The 23,608-nt window shown below is 39.8% G+C and overlaps 1 long non-coding RNA gene across 1 annotated transcript in view; it reads right to left on the bottom strand.

Moving 5' to 3' along the window:
* The window catches only part of LOC140706349 (uncharacterized), a 61,180-nt gene that overhangs the window by 32,603 nt on the left and 4,969 nt on the right, over positions 1-23,608 (bottom strand). The window contains exon 2 of the long non-coding RNA XR_013544596.1: positions 2,572-11,415. This is a non-coding gene — a long non-coding RNA (uncharacterized LOC140706349). The remainder of the gene's footprint in view (positions 1-2,571; positions 11,416-23,608) is intronic.

The following is a 23,608-nucleotide window of genomic DNA, read 5'->3' as shown; positions in this document are numbered from 1 at the left end:
TTTGATACCATCGACCACGGTATCCTCCTGGGGAGGCTCTCTGAGTTAGGAATTGGTGGCTTGGCGTTTGCCTGGGTCCGCTCTTTCTTGGAGGACTGTCCCCAGAGAGTAATTTCAAGATTAGACCACTGTAAGGCACTCTACGTGGGGCTGCTTTTGAGGCTGATGGGGAAACTTCAGGTGGTGCAGAATGTGGCGGCCAGACTCCTTAGTGGAGTGAGAAAATGCCAACATATTTCTCCATTGCATTGGCTGCCCATCCGTTTCCGCATCGACTTCAAAGTTTTAATGCTTACTTATAAAGCCCTAAACAGTTTAGGACCTCGATATTTGGCGGAACGCCTACTCCCACCAAGCTCTACCCGGATCACCCGTGCAAGTCAGGAGGTGAGGCTGAGGGGCCTGATGCCCAGAGAGGCCCAGAAGGAAAAGACATGAAATCGGGCCTTCTCAGCAGTGGCTCCTCGCCTCTGGAACAAACTTCCTCTGGAGATTTGTGCGGCCCCTACCCTGGGTATCTTTAAAAGCCAAGTAAAAATATGGGTGTTTATTCAGGCCTTCCCTCCAGTCAATACTTGATTCTCTCTTCTCATTTCTCTTTAATTTATTTTTACTCTATTTTCTTGGTTTCCACATTTTCATTTGTAGATTTATGAAACTATGTTTTTTTATTAATTGTTTGTATTATATTGGAAGCTGCTCAGAGTGGTCGCATAAACCACTGGTTCTTAACCTTGGGTTACTCAGGAGTTTTGGACTGCAACTCCCAGAAGCCTTCACCACCTGCTGTGCTGACTGGGGTTTCTGGGAGTTGCAGTTCAAAAGCATCCGAGTAACAAAGGTTAAGAACCACTGGCATAGACCAGATGGGCGGGATACAAATCAAACAAACAAACAAATAAATAAACAAACAAATAAATAAATAAATAAATAAATAAATAAATAAATAAATAAATAAATAAATAAATAAACTAAGACCAAAAAAAAAACCACAAATGGGAGTGGTTCGTGGTTCATTTCCTGGGTTGGTTCATGGATCCCATTTTGTTGAAACAAAATGAAGCACATAATTATTTCTGCTCAGTGCTTCATTTTGCTTCAGTAAAATGGACACCCCCCCACTCCCTTTCCATTGCCCCTGTCTCCTCCCTGTGTGGTTCTGCTGCCTCTGACTAAATAAATAATAAAGGAATCATTTAAAAAAAAATCAGAATTTACTAACATTTCAACATGGACACAGAAAATCTGACCACTTTATCCACCCTTATTAGGAATGTGTGAGGATTTCATTTGTTTCCTCAATTCTGGTAGGCACAGGAAGGGGTAAACTGAGAGGGTAAACAAATGCATAAAGACACCTTGCAGTAGAATGGAATGGTGACAACTATACTGGTTCCTGCTGGTAGAAATATGATGCTGCATCTGGCACAGGTCTACTCACCAGTGTGTCCCCCCTGCCAAAGAACCCTTATCCCAGACCTATTGCTTGGCAAATCCAGGGGGTGCATGTATTTAGTGTCCCAGAACTATATAAGTTGCTGTGTAGTACCTTCACACACCTGGGGGTGAGGTCAGCATGGCAGCCTATGAGCTAAACTGTTGGTTTTTCTGGTTCATCTCTGGAGTTTCCATTTTTAGATGAAAATCAGTGGATTTTTCATTAAATTCCCTGCACCACACACCCATATGCATGGGCAGTCGGGACCACCACAGCCTTACTAAAGGCTCTACTGCTCCTCATTCTTCCCCTGTATGACTCTAAGCACAGAAGGCGGTCCCTTGGTAAGAGAGGACTGATAGTCAATTATGCTTTAATCAGAATGTGCTAAGATCTGCAGTTTGAATGTAGGCTGAAACAAACAGCCCATCGTCTTTGCTCAGTGAGTTAGAATACATGGTTGTGGAGCCACAGGTCAGTGGTTCAGTTTGCCACCGTACCTCCTGGGGGAAAGGCCAGCCTGTGTATCCTTGGGCAAGCTGCACAACTGTAGAGCAGAAAAAGGATTGTTACACTTCTAAGTACTTTTTGATGGGGTATGCAAATATCATCTGTTTTGATTTAGTCCAAATTATTTTTCTTATAAATCTTAACCAGTTTACCTTGAACTAATTAGATTGCTTGATGCAATTTGTATCAGAATATCCTCAAGTGTATAGTGAAAAATCTGAACATGGAGAAAAGAAAGGACTCTGATTCTCTCTCTCTCTCTCTCTCTCTCTCTCTCTCTCTCTCTCTCTCTCTCTCTCTCTCTCTCTCTCTGTGTGTGTGTGTGTGTGTGTGTGTGTGTGTGTAAACTCAATGCTACCAACCTCTGTTTGACTACCAATCTCACTCCCTTCTTGTGTTCAGCAGAGTGCATGCAACATTTGTATATGTGAATTCCACTGCCATTCTATGCACACAAATCACCTTTAGAAGATTCTTCAATGGAAGACAGGTATGCTTGCAAAATAAAAGTTGGATTTAGTAATCCAACAGTCAAAGAAAGAATAAGAAAGAAAGAAAACTACAGAAATGTGAAGTGTCCAAGCAATAACTCTCAGTGCTTCCATCATGCAAAATGGCATTACCTTTGAACAAAATCAATGTCTTCATTGTTGTAATCACTTCAATGTAGCTAAGTGGATGGGCTATTTTAGCAATATCTTTCCCTGTCATGTGGGAATAGAAAAAGTACATTTTCAAGTGTTTTAGTGCAACCCATTTATTTTGCAGTGCCATGCTAGTTTTTCAAAAACAAATGTATTTCCTGCTGTCCATGAAAATGTAGGTACTCTTACACAAACACACTCAGACTAGACAAATACCACTGACATATAAGTGTTTTAGAGACATTATTTCCATTTCCTTAAGGAGTACTTGAGGCAGATTAATCAAAAAGAATAGCAAGGACTCTTCTCTCCCTAGGAACCAGGCTGGTTCTGATTCACAGCCTAACATGAATTGTTCTTTAGATCAATCCTCCAATTGTTTATGCCAAGATTGTTAAAAAGGAGAGAGAGTGGGGCTATTGAAAATAAGAAGACAATGTGCTGAAGTACTGTAGTAATAAAAAAGGTTTGTATTCACAAACAGGATGTCGATCATTTTTGACAATTAGCGGGGGGGGGGGGCAATCCATGCCTTGAATTAAGTATGCTGACATTCAGTCACCCACCCAGTCGGAAGAGGAGAGTAACATGTCAACAAAGTTCAAGTTCATTCATTCTGTCACAGCTTTTCTTTAAATACCAAGAACATTATTTGAAAGCCACCTATATTACCAAGGAAAAGGAATAAAATGTGTACCTTTGTATGAAAATGTATAACTTTCCTGCTTGGTCCTACAATATAACCTTAATTTATAGCAGAAATACTCATCATAATGATGAGGTGTCTGTAGGGATGTAAAGAATACCCCCCAATTTCCCAATCCTCATCAGTTCAGGTTGTTTTTATGCCAAAAAAAAAAAAAACACCTTCATGAGGATTTCTTAACTCCCATGAAATTCCATGCCTTCAGGTAAGAGCCTGGCATGGAAGGTAATTATTTTCTTATCAATATTCTGCAATTTTCAAAACTTTCAGAACAAAACTTGTGTCTTTCCCATTTGAAAATGCAAAGCATGCAAAGACATTGATTTAATTCCTGTTGTTTAGCATAACTCAGTTTGTAGCATTTCATCCATTCCTAGCCAGCACATAAAGAGTCGCACCACAAAGCCAGCATGCACCTCCCTCCACCCAAGAATTGTAGTGAGCATTCTTTCTGGCCATCTCAAAACAGACTGAAATTGACCTATAAAAGTAAGGAAATCACAAAATGTTTTACAGTTTAGCACGTGTCCTTGTTCAAGGTTCAGAACTTTCCCCAGGATTAAACTGCTGGATAGCTCAGTGGTGAAGAGTCAGAGGTTGGGAGTTCAATCCCCCACTGTGCGTCCTTGAGAGTGACTGGACATGATGATCCATAGGATCCCTTCCAGCTCTGCAGGTCTAAGATGATGATGATCAAATGCCACATTTTTAAAAGATCATTGTAGGTATATTTCGTCTCTACTCCAGATATTTGCACAGCTCCTTCCTTGTAAGGCAAAATGTGGCCCTTCAGATGTTGCTGAACTGCAACTCCCAGAAATCCTAGTCCACACAGCCAATAGTGAGGAGAGTTGGGATTTGCAGTTCAGCAACATCTGGAGAGCTGCACTTTGCTCAAGTCTGTTGTAAGGCCTGTAGCATGCATGAGAGAAATGGCACTGTTAAGCGCTGCTCCAAGAAAAGAGATGAAGGTTTTTTTGGTGGCCATATTTTGTCCTACAAATGCTAAAGAATCTGGATTTTCTTCTAGTTATATCATTGAGCTTTAACATTACAAGGGGGTCAGTGATGTTGCATTTTCCCCTCTTTATGTTATACATTGCTGCATCGCTATGCCACTTCCCTGACTGCTCATACTTCCTGATCAGAACAAGCAACATGAGAAGCATTATCTCATGACATCTTCCCTTCTGCTTTAGCCGAAGTGAAGCTGGTACAAAATGCAAGACAAGCTGGGAATACATGTTCCTTAGCCATCTCAAAAAATAATCAACAGAATCCCAAATCTCAGGCCTTCTCCAGAATTTATCTTCTTCCAAAATTATTTTTGAAGGGAATTTATTTTCCACCAAATTGAATGAGCATGTTTGAAAACTCAGATTTCTCATGGGAGGATCTTTTTGCACTGCACTAATCAAGAGAGCCTAAACCAATGGAACAAGAAATGTAGTAAGTATCTTTTTAAGGTCTGTCAGAAACTCTTCTTCTCACCTCTTCTTCCTCACATCAGTTGAGCAGCAGGAGTAGCATGGGAGGATGACTCATCCCAAAATGATGGGATGAAGTATCCCTCAGACTACACAGACACTAAAGTAGACTTTTGTATTTAAATAGAAGATACCATTCAATAAATGAATGTATTCTGTGAAATGGTGCATTGAATTGAATTATCCATTCAATCGTATCCAATCCTTGGCGATTTCATGAGCCAGCTCTCTCCATGATTTCTGATCTTGTACAGCTTCTTCCAGCTGTTTTATATTTTGGACAGTGTCTGCTTTGATTACATCTAACCAATGCATCCTTTGGAGTCCTCATCATCATTTACTACTGACCATTCTGAGCATAAGGCCATGATGTCGATCACATGACATGGCCGAAATAACTAAGTTTTGTTATTTCACTTTCCAGTGATGTGTCTGGTTTTATGCTTTTCAGCACTTCTTTGTTATCTTTGCAGTCCATCAAAATGATGCACAAAGCTCTCCAAATGTAAATGTGTATTCATATTATGGATATAGAAAAATCTTGCCCATATCTTGTTTATGAACTCTAGTCTACACAATGTCCAATACACTAAGGCAGCTTGCTGAAGTTTATCCTACTGCCTCCAAAGATACTATCATCATTGTTTTACATTTTATGCAAAAAATCAGTCTCACTAGCATGCAAGGATGAAGCAGGATATGATTTGCATTCCTAACTGAAATTTAGTGATCTTCTCCTATCCCCCATCCTCCTTAAATGCAAAAGTCTCCTTTCTGCATTACGTGTATTGGGATGTGCAGCCCAGACGAGGGAGGTGTCATTCTGTGTTCCCTGGAAATGAATACATAGCTCTTCTTCCTCATTTTGTGAAGAATTGCAAAGAATTACAAACTTTGCTGGAGTGTGTTGTGTTATATATGAAACATCCCTTCCCACTGTTCTTATTTGCTCAACTATAAAGCAAATACTAAAATAGCCGATCAATGATAACGTAAATTTTCATTTCTTCCAAGTATCTCTGGAAGTCCAGAGACCTGGAGAAGACACTGGAGTCATATTCTCTGAGACAGTCTGCCACCCTGTGGGTTGTACATACACTTCACAAATTATGTGAGATTTGGGAAACTTCAAGAAAAGATATTTCTTTTTTGTGAAGGACAAGGGAAAGTTAGAGGAAGTAGGGAAGTAGAGGGAAGGAAGGGAAAAGAAAAGCAGAAAGAAAATGTTCATTTAGAATTAGAAGAAATAAAGAACAGTGATACCCATTCCATTTGAACATGTTTCAGTTAAAAGAAAACTAATCTGCACCCACAAATTCCTTAGCAAATTTTTATATCAAATGTTTGCAGAGTTAAGAACATAAAACATAATTAAGAATGCATGGACATAAGGAAAACTATGTTGCATCAGAACAAATATGCCTTTAGTCCAGCTTTTAGTTCCCACAGTGGCATATGGGAATCCCACAGCCAGCATCATACCAAAAGTCTGAATTATGTCCTCCACAGTCATAAACCACCAATGTTAGTAAGTATTTATAATTATTAAATAACATAGAACTATCTGTACCTATATTTTGAATTGTTTAATATTTTATTTCAGCATTCAATATTTAACTGTTTGGGCAGTATCCTGTGCAAGTTACCTTAGTAAGGTTTTTATGAAGTGAAAAGAAACCAGAGTAAGTTCAAGTTATTATATATGTGACTGTAAAGCCTGGCAGGCAGGGTAGGTGAATGGGCTTGTCTTTACATCGCCACAGATGTTTCTGCATTTGTAGTTATGTGCAAGGTAACCGGAACAGGATGCTGTCCTTAATCTGATCGTATTTTATAGCTCACATGCAAATATGGTATTTACTGTCAGTTAATTGCTGTGCGATAGTATTTGGTACCTGACAGTCTTTGATAAGTGACATGTAAGCTCATTTAGCATTTGATTGTACCTGGAAGTTGATGTACAAAAGAAATTAGTATTTTGAAGATTTCTTTCTTTATTCATATTACACCATTACATAATTCAAAATTATGGATATATATGCAATACAGGTAAAATTAAAAACAGATAAAATGTTAATATACTTTTTAAATCGAGGATAGGAAAATCTATGAGAGTTCATTATATCCTTGGGCAAACCATACACATGTCTTCCACATTTTCTTTTTGTTGGCATTCTACAAACCTCCTGATGTTTCCTTTCAGGTTGGAAGAGACTGAAGGTGGTGTCCTTATTAATCCTCTTGAAAGCCTCCCAAAAGGAACGCAAGTAGAGATCAAGAGTTTAAGCTGGAGATACAGCAATTGACCTTATGTTTCCTGTGTGACTGCCAGAAACATGGATTCTCTGCCTCCTGTATCTATACTTCAGAGACACTAAACCAGATGGGGCTTTGAAACATTTCAGCCCAGAGTTGGATGAAAGTCTGCTCCAGATGGTGAAGGAGAGTTTTGCTAAATGTTACTTTTAAGGTATTTAAGGACCAGCACATCTGAATGCTCCTATAAACAGGAAAGTGGAGGGAGCCTATGGAACTGTTGCCTTAAGACAAGGATGTTCTTTCCAGTTGTCAGGTGCTGAAACCTGTAAAGAGGTGAACGGAGCCTGGTGCCAAGAGATTGCTGCAGATGTCACACATTCTCGTCAAAACTATAGACCTAGACAAACTTCTTAACATCCAGAGTTGGGATTTGTCCCAGTCCATGCATAAAGCTAGCCTGCTGAGGAGGCCCAGGCAGTTGCATTAGACTCACAGCTGTCAAGCTCAAAAAATACAACATGACTACCATAGCAAAAGGTTAGCAACACTTCTGTGATATCCTTCTGAATACCTCTTAACAAATGGTAGTGACAGTGGTATAAGTAAGCCTTCAGCATTCATGTGTCACTCTAGTAAGTGCTCAGATGTTACTCCTACGCGCTAGAATAGGTTGGACTACATTTTTTACACTGTATCCCTCTTGATTAATCCAAAAGTTTAGTTTTCATTAGGTTGTTAAGAATTGATGCAAATGGCTACTACAGTTAACACAACACAACACAAATGGTGGTCGCTTTTTTAACTAAGTAATAAATAAACTGTATTGGCATTGCACAATTATGCAATGATCTTGTGTTTGCAGAGCAAATCAACATTCTACAGGGAAATTCTAAAAATGGAGGTAGCAAAAAAATTAGAATTTTGAAACTCATCTGTGAATCAGCACTAAATTTGGCACAGGAACAGCAGTTTTGGGGAAGTCTGGACAAAGGATTTTAGAGTTATGTGCTGTTGTTTTTAAGTAAATCTGTTTCAACACCACCACCCATTCAGAAATAGTCAATCCTAAACATCCTTAGATTTAAAGCTGAGTGCACCATTGAAAAGACAAATCTCACTTATCTTAAAAGAGAATGGTTGGCTTTTTTTTAATTTGGAAAGAATCCAGACTACAGGGGCTGAAATACAGATCCTCAAAAAAGGCCTTTCACAAGGGAAAACAACCACTTTGTTGCAAGACTGATCATGCATGGTATAGGATTGCTATCGGGAATTTTGCAAAAGGCAACACTGCATACATTTTAGGTGTGGGGGATATATTTAGAAAGAAAGGCCACAGAAACAGACTGAAAAGACATATTTTCATTAAAGAGTAAAGAAAATAGGTTTGTTTTAAAGCTAATAATGGAGTGACACTCTTCCAAAAAAGTGGATATGTCATCTTCAGTAAACATCTGAGAATTTTTAAGACCAAACAATCTCTTCATATAAGTTTTCAAAGGGAAAATCAGCTTGTCTTCTAGGGCAAACTGGATTTCTGACTCTGTCATCAGGACACAATATGCTAATTCATACCTAACTTTTAAACTCCTTCCTGGCCAAAAAGTCTAATCAGAATCGTGCTTGCAAGGGAATTGTGGGTCTGATTGTAAAATGGAGATCTAAAAATAATATTTAAAATAAAATAATACAGGTATTGAAAGTATTTTAAAATATTTTTTAAAAAAAGAATACAGAACAAATATTTAGAAACTCTCTAGTTTAAGCCATAAAATGACATTTCTTTCTTTCTTTTTCTTTGTGGCTACAAATGGTCCTGCTTGATGTTAGTAGAGCTTTGGTGTCTATATCCTGTTATAAACTCTAGTTGGTAGTTGTAACCTCAGTTATTCTAACCATCATGTTACTGTATAATTTATAGTTTTTAAAATATATTTTTTAAAGCTCCAAAGAGGTTATGTGCCATCAAGTCACTTCTGATGTGTGATGACTCTGTGTTAATGGCTTCCCAAATATACTTTCATTAACTGCTCTGCTTATATCTTTCAAACCAACAACATCTCATGTAAGGTCATTTTTCCCTTCCTGCTGAGCCCAAACAAGATGGATGTTGTGTGGGTGGGTGCCCTAGTATCTGTGGACTGGGGGTCTCTCTGTCTCTTTGGGAGGGGCACTCTTTCTGCTAAGGATGACATTTGCAGCCTGGGTGTACTTCTGGACCCAGCGCTATCAGTGGAGTCCCAGGTAGCATCTGTGATCCATTCCAATTTTTTCCATCTGAGGTGGATTGCCCAGCTGCATCCCTACTTTGACACTGGGTCCCTCACCATGGGATTAGACTATTATAAAGCTCTCTGTGAGGTGCTGCTTGTGATGCTGCTACAGAAACTTCAGCAGGTCCAGAATATGGTGGCCAGAGTCTTGAGCAGAGTGAAGAAATAAAAACATATCTCTTCCACCCTGGCCACCTTGCACTGGCTACCTGTTTATTTCTGTGCCAGCTTCAAGGTGATGATGCTGATGTACAGTTTGGGACCTCAATACCTGGGAGAATGCCTCCTTCCAATAAGATCTGCCCTGCCTATGTGATCCTCCCAAGCCAGGCGACTGAGATCACTGACCCCAAGAGAGGACCAGAAAGAGAAGACCAGAACAGGGCCTTCTCAGTGGTTTCTCGTCATCTCTGGAATAGTCTCCTGCCTGAAATTCACCTGGTCCCTTCACTGGGAATTTTCAAATGATCTTTAAAAGCATGGCTTTTCAGACAGGCCTTCCTGGAGCTTACAATACCACAGCACGGTGGTTGTCTCGGTGTTCATATGATTAATTCCACCTTGCCTTTTAAATTACTTTTAAATTATCTTAGAGTTACTTTCAGTTAATTTTATTTTGCTTTTGTGTATGTGTACTGATATTTACATTTGATTTTTGTACAGCTATTATGTTCAGTGTGTTAAGTTGTTATCTACTACATTACTATGTTGTAAACCTCCCAGAGTGGCCTTGGTAGACAGATGGGTGGTCAAATAAGTAAATAGATAGATAGATAGATAGATAGATAGATAGATAGATAGATAGATAGATAGATAGATAGATAGATAGATAGATAGATAGATAGATAGATAGATAGATAGATAGATAGATAGATAGATAGATAGATAGATAGATAGATAGATAGATAAAATTAGATACTGCCCTGCCCTACTTCCTAGAAATATTGCCTTTTCCAGTAAGTTCTGCTCAAGTCTTGCAAACTAACATCTGTGGCTTCCTTTTTCCAAGACAATTTGTATGAAGTTAGGTGTCCCTCTATTCCTACTCTGCCCCACAACCCACTTTTCCCAGCAATACTGTCTACTCTGGTCAGTTCTGTATTCTCATTACATGTGAAAGGTAGGATAGGCTCAGATTGTTTATTTTTGCTTGTTTTCCTTTACATAGTGTGGATGATCTTGATCTTGGTTTCTAATAACCTAAGATGGCTCACGTTGATTATAATAACTTAAATGAAAAACACACAGAAATTGCCATCGTATAATCAGCTCTTCCTGTCACTTTGCATCATAAATGCTCTGAAAAAACTCTAACAGTTTGTGCCAAAAAAGCGCCATCTCTGAGAATCACTGTCTTTCTCTTTTCCTCCAGAATTAGTAGAACTCCATCAATCATAAGTCTAGACCTAATGGACCATTCCCTTTTACATGTCTAAACTGCTGAGATTTCTGCTGCAACATTTGTGACAGTGTGAAATTGGAATTCTAAGATCCAGTTGGCACATCGGTCCAAGAGGTGCAGGTCAATTTTGTACAGGAATTTTTAAAAATTAAGTCTCTCAACCATGTCTTTCCATCCCATCATCCATTCTTTGCTAGTCTTACATACTCAGGGGGGAAAACAATCTACATTCCTAGCTGCCTGTCAAAAGTGAGGAAAAAAATAATGAAGGAAACTTCAGATGTATTTATATTAACAGAGAATGAACATATTCCTAAACCTAGAAGTCTACAAATGAAGACAATGTTGCTACCTTTAAATTAGTTGTTCACTTTAAACACATCACTTTAAACACATTGATCAATAATGTCAAGTTGTATGATGGATCATTAAGTGAAGGTGTCTCTTAATTAACAGACATGAAAGATTCCTTTGTGTGTGATACAAACAAGAAATAAATGTGGGAAATTCAGATCTCACATCCTTGGAATGAAAATGTACTTTCTACAATTCATGAAATTGGTCACTTTCAATTAACAGTCTGATTGACAGAAGGAGAGATTAAAAACTCACTTGTGTTGTTGCAGAGGTGTTCCTCTTATCCAGTTCTCAAGAAAAGTAATCCCTTCATGTGCTTGGTTCCAGGTACTTTGTGGGCTGAATAAAGAAAAACGTGTATAAGAGTAGTTGCAAGGTGTCTTCCTGTTTTATCCACCACAGACAACTGGTTTGAGCCTCATAGGCTGAGCTGGATATCAGCTTGGAAACAGGCGTACTTGTTTTTAGAATCTTCTTCTGACCTAGAAATAAGGTGCATCAGTGACCCCCTACAACCCATAGAGTATAGGAACACTTTACAGTGGCCAGATTTGAATACTAGTATTTTTTTTCTGCCCTTGTCTGGTCCTTTCACTCTCTTTCACTGTCTGGTCCTTTCACCCAGTGACCCTCTGTACATTCACACAAAGACAGAGGGACACTTTTAAAAATACTTCCAGCTTTTGGTTCAAGCTTAAGGAATGCCTCCCTTTTGGGCAGGGGAGAGTAGTTGGCGACACCTCAATTTCAAGCTGTCTATTATTCAGGCCGAACCATTCAAGGCCCTGCCACACTCATATTTAAAGGAAAGATTCCTACAGCTAAACACCTCAGAATTGCTATTTGTCTCCAGTACTTCTCTTTCATATACTATCAGATTTTAAAGCTTCTTACTCCCCCCACACACAGAGACACGTTTCCACAGTAATGGTTCAATGGCACAGTGACCAGAAGCCTATTACTTACTTCCAGCCACCTTGTTACTTACTTACCATGATGTTTTAACTAGAGATGGACACAAACTAGTTTGTGAGGGTTTGTGCTTCATGGATAACCAGAAAACACAAACAGCCACAAACCTCCAGAAGAATTAACCAGTTTTTCTACTTTATGCCTGGTGGGGCCCTACCTGCTCCTGCCAGCTCAGTCTCAGCTGCTACCACCATCAGCACATGCTCAGAGGCAGCGGCAGGCTCCTGGCAGGGAGGAGAGACTGATAAACCACTTCTCAGTAGTTTATACTTAAGAGAGCCCTGGTAACCTTTACTCTAAGTTTGAAGTGAATTTATGGCACATAATTATTAATTATTGCCTGTTGTTAAGCCCTTAAAAGATTTGCTAAAGCTGGTGAGAAGCATTAGAGAAGAACATGACATTCAGAATACTCCTTCCCTAGAACAGAGAGAGAGAGAGAGAGCACTTATGAAAGGTAGCATAGGCCTTTATTCTGAAAGATAAAGAGATTTGTGCTTTTCTTTATGAAATGCTTCCCCAAGATTTCCTCTCACATCAGATGGAGGGAAGGTTACACAAACAACTGCAATAAGCTGCATAGACAGCTTGCGAGAGGAGTAGAAGGGCATGGTCCATGAACCATGCCGATGATCTGGGAGATTTACCTCAGGAAGAGTAAGAGCTGTTGATAGAATGTAGAGACTCAACATGTATACAAACATGGCTATTCCCAAGTATTAAACAGATAGATAGATAGATAGATAGATAGATAGATAGATAGATAGATAGATAGATAGATAGATAGATAGATAGATAGATAGATAGATAGATAGATAGATAGATAGATAGATAGACAGATAGACAGACAGACAGACAGACAGACACAGACAGACAGACAGACAGACAGACAGACAGATATCTTCAAGTCTACTTTTAGAAAAAAAGTACCTCCACTCATCTAATTAAATCTTATTTGCAGAAGCTCAAACAAAGCCCTGCAATTGTTTTTCTGTGTAGTGAAAGAGCTGTGTTTTGTTTTGTTGTTTATTTTTTGCACACTGCCATTGTACTGGCAGAAGCTGAAAGATGTTTCAGCAAGCTATCGCTCATCAAAAACTCCAGGAGTTCTTCTATAAGTCAAGAACAGTTATGCCACCAAACTATTTTGTCTGTTGAAGGTGAACCTGAAAGAGAAATTGACCCCAGGGAGATAATTCATGATTTTGCAATGAAAAGGGCACAGAAATAAAGCTTTAAAGTGAATTGATCTATTTACAAAATGTTTGCAGCCAAAGTAGTCCATTAGAATGTTTTTAAGGAGTCAAAACATTGACAGAATAATACCTTTACTAGATCAAATAATTAAGGGTGTTGTCGGGGGGAAGCTCTGTAGTACTCTTATAAAAGGTTGTCTGTTTTAAAAAATAAAAATAGCCAAAATAAGAGTAAAGATATTCTGGAACATAATAGAAAAATTCCAGAGTGTAATTTCAGAAATGTGGGAAATGTAATTTCAGAATGAAAACAGAAGCATTTCTTCTCATGACCAATGAAATTGTACATATGTGGTGAGATTTTAGAACCCAAATTACACAATCTCAGTATTAGAAGCCAAGTGGCTCGCTGGACATGCTTCCCAGCCAAGTGAATCTCAACCACGTAGATCAGTGAGGGACACCAAGAGCCACCGTAAGGCTAAGCTTAAGGCAATGGCACAAGATCTAATGGCTAGGTTTGCTCTCCTTGAGTCAGAGCAGCTTCCTGAGGCGACTACCAAGTGTGACACAGATGGGGCCTCATCGACTCTGAGGTCAAGGAGCACTGAAAAAGGCAGAAGGCCGTCAAATCCAGTGACAACAGAAGCAGCGACTGTGTGCCAAGAAGTACTGGATGAAGTAGAGGAAGTTTGCTCCAACAAGCCTTACCCTGTGGAGGAACCAAGCATGGCCATGACCTTATCAGGTGAGTTGGCCACTGCACCAGGCACCTACACACCGGTCCCTGCATGGCTATGGGCCAGCGGAGGTCATTACAACCACACACTATACACTCCTTACAACACGCAGTGTGTAGGGCTACCCAACAACACATGGCCATGCTCTAGCCCACAATTCAGTGGCTGGGGCACGCTTTACAATTCCTTTTCCTTGCCAGCCCAACGTAATAATATGGCTAATGCAGGGGTTTGGCCATAACTGTCCATATCCAACACAGGCTACAATTATGTGCCTTGCCGTATGGGGACTACTACATGCCTTTGTGTGACCACCTCACCCTGGCAACACAAGAAAAGCTCTGAAAGGCAAATGTGTAGACGTATTCAAATTATTAAACAGAGATGTAGAAAAGAAGAAATTGGACAAAGAAGATGAAAAGGAGAAGGAACGGCATAGAAGGAAGAAACCGGAAAGAACATGGTCCAATTGGGTTCCCAGGTTTTTTATCTATGTGGGATTGATAGTCAAGGCTCAGCCGTAGAGGGCCCAATCCCTCTTCCGATACTTAGACATAATCTACAGATCTTACATTGATTTTGCGGCACAAGCATGGCTTCATTATGATGAATCATTCCATATGCGGAGTACGATTCAACCAAATGTGCATTGAGACAAGCCCCTGCCAGGTCTGTGGCTTCAACACATGACCCTCGCTAAGCCAAATATTGGTGATAGATTTGACAGTGGTCACCTAAATAGGAAAGTTGCCCTTAATCAGAATCCCCACCCTGCAGTGGGGCAGGCGGTTCAACCCCTCATGCTCTGCTGGGAGTACAACTCCAAGGGCATTTGCACAAAGAGGCTGTGTCGATTTAGGCACAAATGCATCACCTGTGGAGGCCAGCACCCAAAGACATCATCTTTTAAAACTGGTGCCCAACGCCAGAACAAAGGTGCAGGTGGCAGAAAAAAGCCTAATTATGGTGGGGGTACCCCTGGAAAGGGGACACGGCCCAATTAAAGTTGAAGTGTTGGAAGATTGGTTAAGCTCATACCCACGTATAGAGGATGTCACTTGTTAGATGGCTTTAAATATGGTTTTAGGATCCTGGCAGAATTAGAGTGCAAAGTATTTTTTGTGCTGAACCTTTGATCAGTATGCAGGATGGAAAATATTGTCCAAAGTAAGATAGGTGAAGGAGGGCAGGGTTATCGGCCCCTTCCCAACACCACCTCTTGAAAATGTGAGGGTTTCTCCATTAGGCATTGTGCCTAAAAAGGCCCAGGATGAGTTTCGGTTAATCCATCACTTGTCCTTTCCAGAGGGAATGTCAGTCAATGATGCCTTTCCCCCATAATTATGCACTGTGAGATAAACTTTGTTTGATGAGGCAGTGTGTATGGTTAGAAGGTGTGGAGTAGGGGCTGAACTGGCAAAATGCGATATAAAATCAGCCTTTTGAATTTTACCAGTTCACCACCTCAACTTTGACTTGTTAGGATTCCAATTCCAGGGACCATTCTACATAGATAGGGCTGCTATGAGTAGCCTCACAATGGTACTACCATAGATTTGACTTTTCTAGAATTTTTCCCAATAGTGGGTGCATTATGGCTTTGGGTCAAAGAATGGTCAAATTCAGTAGTCTGATTTTGGTGTGACATTGTATCATAAACAGCCTTACATCATACTCAGAAAAGGTCATGACAATGGTCAGGGCTTTTACATTATGGACACTGCAATTTAACATAATAGTGCATGCCCGGCACTATTTAGACAATAGGATAGCTGATGCATTGTCGCACCAACAGATTGAGCTGTTCAGGGAGCTAGACCCCGGAGCCAGGGAGCTCCCAGAAGTTCTTCCCCCCGGAGGTCAGGCAAATTGGCATGAAGATGCATCAAGAGCGATAGGTTTGGCTCTGGCACCGAGGACAAGGAAGGGTTACTCATCTGTGTGTATAGAATTCTAGGACTTTAGGGAAATGGTCGACCTGGAGCTAGTTTGGCCAGCTCTGGTCAAATATTTACAGCAGTTTGTTGTATATCCAAATAGAAAAGGGCTGGCTCCTGGCACTATTCAAGGAAGGCTGTCTGCACTGGCCTTTTATGCAAAAATCAATGGCTATAGTGATTTTTAGGTGATTACCACATAAGAAAAATGATAGATGGATGGTCCAAAGAGAGGGGTAGAGTTCAAGACACTAGAGCCCCTATATCGCCTCCACTATTAGAGCACATTTGAAAGCAATGGGCGCTCTTATGTATGGATTAATATGAAAAAGTTATATTTGGAACAGCGTCATTAATGGCCTTTTTTGGTGCCCTTAGAATTAGTGAATTGTTTGCAGGGGGGGAATTGATAAGTCTAGGCTAGCCCTGCAATGGCAGGACGTTAGGGTCAAAGAAGGGAAAGTACAAATTCTTATCCGGCGATCCAAGGCCGATCAAATGGGCAAGGGTACTCAAATCACCCTTGGGCAGTGCAGCATAAGCAGCATCTGCCCTGTTAAAGCCACACAAGCATATTTAGAGGACAGGAACCAGGATATTTCTTTCAATACACTGATAAGTTGCCTCTGACGAAATATCAGTTTTGGAAATTAACTAACCTAGCATTAGACAGAGTATGTGTTCTTGCTACAAGATTTGGCACCCATTTGTTTAGAATCAGGGCAGCCTCCACTGCAGCAGCCCTGGGTTATAGCTCAGAGGTGATCAAGCATCTACAGTAGGCCGGTGGTCATCTTCCAATTATCGTAGATATATAAGAGCGCTACCTAATGTATAGGCAGGGGCCTAGTCTTGTTATGTCTTTACAGGTTCTTTAGAGTCAGTGAGACAAAGACAAATTGTGATTGTCGGCCACAGTTATGTACACTGGACAGAGCATTAGGCCATGGGGGGGCATCTGGGTCTCGGAGCCCAAGTGCATGTCATGTGGAAAGGGCTGTGCGGCATGCAGTAGAGCCAGCTGTGCAGGTTGGCGACATTTGGCCATTCTCCACCTGATGTGTTGGTGGTACATCTTGGCGGCAATGATTTGCCCAGGCATACAGGTAAGACATGGATCCTGGACATTATTCGTGACCTGAAATGGTTGAATGCCAGGTATCCAGTTACAGTATGTGGATCGTGTAGTTCACGATCATTCCTCGATTGGCATGGAGAGCCACCAGGTTTTTTCTTGATGTTAACATGGCCTGCCAGGGTGTTAACCAAGAGGTCCGCAGAGCGGTCAGCAGTAGCCTTGGATTAGTGATTGATCACCCAAAGATCCGATTGGATAGGCCTGAGTTTTTTTGGAAATGGAGTACATCTTTCTGATTTGGGCTTGAATGTCTTCCTGGATGACATCAAGGGGGGGCTGCTAATTGAGCTTGAATGACTCGATGGTGGGCATGGGACTTAGCTATGTTAGTCCCTATGCTGTGGTGGGTAGTGTGGAAAAAACAGGTATTTTCTGGTGAGTCCCACTGTAAGATCAGGTAAGCTAACTGCACATTGGATCTCCCAGCACTTCAGATCCTGCGATTACAGTGATTGGGGAAAAGATGCACTGGGCCACTTCTGGATCAACAGTCATCAACTAAAGATGGCTTGAGGTCTGGGGGTGTTTATTAGCAGCCGGCCAGGTTCCTGCTATCTTTAAGACTGCAAGAACCTGGGGCCAGGTACTTGCCCATCTCTTGGTTAAGGTCTTTTTGGATACCTCTGTGATTTACCTGTTTCCGCATGACAACAGCGGAAGGATGGCAAATTTGAATTTTCATTCAATAAAGTGTGGCCCGTGTTTTAACCCATATTATTGTCTCGCATCTTTATTCCGGAGTTGGGAGGACAATGCATCTTCAAATGGAAAAGTCAATTTTATATTACCAGAAATCATGAAGTAGACTAACTGTATTGTAGATTTTTCAGGAAACATGCACTCAAAGTAACCAGTGACATCATTATGAGTCAAAAGGAAGCAACAGAAGCAGAAAAGTTAGCACAACTTTGAAATGAAATTAAGCAATAGATAACTATGCTGTTATATTTATGTTGTTCATAGTAAAAAACACTGTTTCATACGTATGTCTGATGAGAAGTACTTCTGTATATAATGTTGGGGAATAATTCTACCAAGCAGAACTCAGGATTAATTTTTCTTTGCTTGCAAGGGAAATATGAAAAGGACTAATGTTTATCATGCAATAACTGGTCAGGCTTTCTGCAGCCACCAAAAAGAAGAAGAAGAAAGAAAAGAAATAGAAATAGAAATTGATAGATGACTGAATATAAGTAAACCATATATAGGATAAAATCAAACACGCAAGACATTAGAAGCTGCTATAGCAGCTAGCTATTTTATTAAATAACTATTCATCAGAATGGTTTTAAGAGCTTATATTGACAATGCGGTGGTGGGAATTTTAACATGCTTAGCCACATTAAATGTTCTCTAAGAATCTGTTCCTGCCAATATAAATGTAATTTTATTTGAGAAAATATTATCACCATTACTGGCAAAATATTATCACTATTACTGGTAAGATACTGAATTTGAAGTCTAGATATAAAGGGCATTCCAGAAAAAAAAACAACGAAGTAAGTCCTCCATCTTCCAATAACCAAGCAAATTTACTGTTGTAATTACCTGTGATTGCCATCAACTGCAAACTATTCAGCCTGCATTTATTTAAAAGCCCTATAAGGCCATATATGAGCTGGCTGGATAGGTCAGTGAGTTAGTTAGGTGGCTGTGGAGCTAGAGATGGGAGTTCAATTTTTAACTGTTCCTTCCAAGAGAAGAGCCAGCCTGTGTGGCCTTGGGCAAGCTGCAGAATTCCAGGATGCCCCCAGAAGAAGGGAATAGGAAACCACTTCTGAGTGCTCGCTACCCAGAAATTCCAGAAAAGGATCGCCATAATTTAGAATTGATTTGATGCTACACAGTAATTACTATTAAGGTCATATGGGCAAAGGAAAGCCAAATTTGGGGGCAAATTCTCCTAGGGGGAAAGATCATTAACAGTCCAGCAAATTTTGGCAGCCCATGATTCTGGTTCTGTATCTTCAAATGTTGTTAGAATTTTTAAAAAAATATGAATTGGGAAATTACCTTAAATAAGTACTGGATGGGTGGTTTCAGGACTAAAGTTCTCACTAAGCAACAGGCTGTCTCCATACAAACTGCCTCAGTGTTAGATCTAGGGCCCCACAATATGTTCCTTTTATCAGGAATGTTTTTTCTCCCAGATCCAGAACTACAACATTTGAATATCTACATACATGGGCTGCAAACAGTATCTGAGCTAAGTTTTGCTTCATAAAATTATTTTTATCACAATTACTTCAACTTGACACATTTAGTCGACACGAAGAGTCCGCCATCACTAAACAACAACAACAACACTTCAACTTGTCTCCCTCTAATTTTCTCATCTCCCAGATACTTCTAACTGTACTCAGTGTCTATTATTATTTTCAAGACATTAATTAGTTTCAGGATTTGTGATGATGAGATGGATGCTGGTTTCTGTGAGGGGAGAGTGCTCCATGTGATCCAGCAGGCTGCTCCATCATACAAGCCAAAATCTGATCAGCTGCACCTGCTGGTATTATGCAACTGGCTAATTTCCTCAGCATTGAAAAGAAATCAGCAGAAGTGTTTTTTGTCTCATGCTATCAATAAGCATTTGAAAAAGGCCTTTGTGTTTGAAAGGTACAGAAAACAAAATTCACCTGTCAGTTAAACATTGGAGTTCTGTTTCTTTTCCTACTGACTAATGGCCTCTGTTACAACAGTTCATGCACAGCTTTATTGGTTTTTGATGGAATACTCAACTTATAGCCTCTGTTAAAATGGAAGTATTTCTTAACTTTTTATATATATTTTTTAAAAATGCATTAGTGTTTGCTTTTGACATTCAGAAGGATAAAAAACAGTTTGGACTGCCATTAGGGATAGGAAGAATTCTCATGAATGTCTCCTTCAGAATTGAAACAAGCTGTCTCAGCACAGTAAAGGAGTCTGTTGAGGATTCTCAAGCTGCCACAAGAGATCATACTTTCAGCATGAGATTGAGGCACCAAAGCATTTTAATGTACTTTGTACATTTGTGAAAATGTTGCTAGTACATTTTTTCTTTGTGATGTTAGGTGCACAGAGAGAGAAAGCACAACCACTAAGGGCTGGCCTAACTGCATCACAATGATGGAAACAACTCATCCAGTATGGTTTCCTTTTAAAAGTCCATGGAGCAAAAAAGTAGCATTTGTTGTTGGTTTTAGTTTGTTGCAATTTTGTAATTGTGAGAAAAAGAAATCTGCCTTGTAAATGCACAAGCTCTCTTCAACACAAGCGTGTGTGGGGGGGGGAATTTCACCTTGTCACCACAAGAACAATTTTGTTTGGTTGGCCTTTTCTCATTTAGCACATGAGGAAGAACGAAGGTATAATTTACATCCTTAGTTTCCTTTCCTTAAGTGTACTTAAGCTTCTTCAGCTGTATTTCTGTTGATGAAGAAACCATTGCTGTGGGCTTTATTATGCTGCCACCAATCTATTCCTGTCTGCAAAGCATCACTTATAACGGAGGGAATTGTTAATTAAGAAGCAAGGTAAAAAGCTGCTCATTGAGATCTACAGGCTAGATGTAGATGCCCAGGAGTTGTCAAGAACTGAACATAAAAGACACTTGTTTTAACATTCTTAGGTGAAATATAATAACTCTTGGCAACTACTAGCAAAATTAGAGCTGCAACGTCTGTGAGTTTGAAAGGTGTTGAATACCTTCCCCAATTAGCTGCTTCAGACAAAACTATACGGTTTTAGATAGAAACTGTGAGGTGTTGTAGACAAGACCATCCAAGCAATCAGCACTAGAAGAGGCATCTTCAAGGTCTGAACTGGATACCTAGGAATGTCCCCATGGCTATGCACTCTGGTGCAAGAACTCTTCTTGAATATTGTAAAAAGGACCAGTAAATAAGGTGTGGTTTCTGGATTGATCATGCCTAATGCAAATATTGAGAACAAATAATGAATTCCCCAGATGCCTTAATCTTCCTTGTTTCTGGTATGTCATGCCTAAAGAGATACCACAAGTGAGTGGGCCTGAATATTTTTTTTTTTGTCTCCTTTCAGATTTTCTCTCTCCCACACTGCTGCACTTAGTGGAAACTATAATTGCATAATGAGCATAGCTTCAACATTTTATTCAGAATTCAGTGGTCAAATGGATGATGTGGTGAATTAGGCCTACCATAATGTTTAAACTGCTAACAGATTTGTAAATGGAGCATTCAGGAAAGAGAAGGAGCAAAATAAATGGATTTAACTACAGCCATATTTATTTAAATAGGACTGCGATAGGGAACTGTATGAGAATCTCTCATGCAAACGGGGCTATCAGCCTACATTTTTAAAAAAATATCAGAGGCAAGGATTTTCAAGCCAGGCTGAACAACAACTTTCATTGTTACACATTTGACCATCAGTGGTATCAAGATAGGGGGACCCTCCCAAATCAACCCCATCTAGAGTTCCACAATCTGCTTAGATGATTAAAGTAGATATCAAAGGTGATCCTTTAGATCCCAGATCCCTGAACTGAAGTGCAACAGAGATGTGCTTGTGGATGCTTACGAACTGTTCCTTGATAGAATTCCTGTCTGAACCTACCAGTCAATAAATGACCAAAATAACCTCTAAAGTATAAACTTGGATGAAAATATCCCAGATATGACCAAATTGATCACGTTAATGTTGACATCCACACCCACGAATATGCAAACCTTTTGATCTCCTTATTCAGTGCAGAGTTGACAAAGAGGCCTTATAGATCCGTTATAAATAGACCATTCCATTGTGCAGTGGAAATAAGCAAAACATTCCTGCTTGGCAAGGTAAGCTTCTGTTAACCACATGCCAGCATTTCCAGAAAAAAGGATGGAGTTAGATACAGTATAGGCTGTTAGACTTAGGCTGAAATCCAATAGTAAGTCATAACTAGAGTAGGCCCATTGAATCACTGGAATTTACATAGGTGTTGACTCACCAAATGCTCACTGATTCAATTGGTCTGCTCTAGTTGTGCCTTATTAGTGAATTTCAACCTTTGTTTCAGCACATATAATGCTGAAAAAAACTTGCATACTTCTACCTTCTGTTTTAATTGAAGTGTTGAAATTTTACTTGCGAGATTTGTGAATTTTTTTCTGCATCTCTAATCATGAAGATTAACTGGACCCACCATGTTCAGAAACAGCACTCCATTGAATACCCTTTGATATACTGCAAGAGCAGTTAAGGCACTACTGTCTACATATCCTATTTATCTAGCTGGCCAGCCCAAGAATATTCTGACTGGTCTAAGTAGATGTCTGCTCTGACCCAGGAAAGTTCTTCTCATGTTATTATGTTACTGTAGGGATAGATGTTCAGCTGAATGCCAAAACATTAACTGGATTGAGGCTAATTTTGATGGCCACAGAGTAGAACAAAGAGGGTAGGGCACTCACAGGTTGTAGCAGCATCTCTCTTACCATGTTAAATATGGTTTTAATTGGGTTAGAATATAATCTTAGAACTGCAGAGGTTGAAGGGACCCTATGGATCATTGAATCCAGCCCCTGTCAAGGAGGCATAGTGGGGAATCGACCTCCCAAACTCCGGAGCAGGGCAAAGCAGGACAGAGGGTGAGGGTGGGGACAAAGAGGTAATGGCACATGAAGGGAGCAGGTTACTGCCAGCAAGCACTGAAAAGAGGCACAGAATGGAACAGTGCTCAGTAAAACAGGGCATATTGCAAGCAGCTTCATGCCTATTTACAGCTAACTTGCAGTAAATACTTTTCTTTTGAATTTCTGCAAAGCTGGTGTTCCAGCTCAAGTCAAAGCTTTTTAAGGGCTCGGGGGATGCCCTTCATATCCTTACAGTGAAAAGTAAACAGCCCAGGCCAAGTTAAGCAGTCATAATTCCCACTGATTTCAATGTCATGAATTTTAAACATATTTTCAAAAGCTAAGCTCTTGTGGCTGGTGTTGAGGAGGTAGACATTTTTTTAAAAAAAAATCAAATTGAGTTATACATGGTTGTACACCAAATCCTAATCAAGAATATAATTAGGTTCTTTTTCTGAATTTTCTCACATTCTCAGCAAAAGCTGTTTTCAGACAAACGCACAGAGGAGAAAAACCTCTAATGTGTGAAAAATGAACACTAAATGACAGCATAAACCTTCGAAGAGGGGAAGCCATCCAGAATGGATTAATGGAAATTTCATATTACAATTATATTCAAGCATAGGTATAGTCAGGCTTGGGCATCTTTTGTTTTAAATTCAAAACTTTCTTTCTCTCAGCACCTTGATTGAAATAAGCCAGATCATTAATTGTGCAGTCCATTTGTCAGTAGTGAAACAGATTAATGAGGCAGGCATTTTCTCCCTGAAGATTTAATAAAACAAAGTAAATATTCATGTGTTTAAAAGCAAACCTTTGGCGGGTTACATGTTGTTCTATATAATTTATTGTGAAATATTATAGTGCAGATGCAGATCTGTCACCATTTTTATGACTACAATTATTATGTACCAGACGGTAAGATCAAAGCCAGCTCTGTGTAATCTTTTTCAGTAGTTGCTGAAAGTTT

Source organism: Pogona vitticeps, chromosome 4, assembly GCF_051106095.1.
Source record: "Pogona vitticeps strain Pit_001003342236 chromosome 4, PviZW2.1, whole genome shotgun sequence".
NCBI lineage: Eukaryota > Metazoa > Chordata > Lepidosauria > Squamata > Agamidae > Pogona > Pogona vitticeps.
This window is presented reverse-complemented; position numbering and strand designations above follow the sequence as displayed.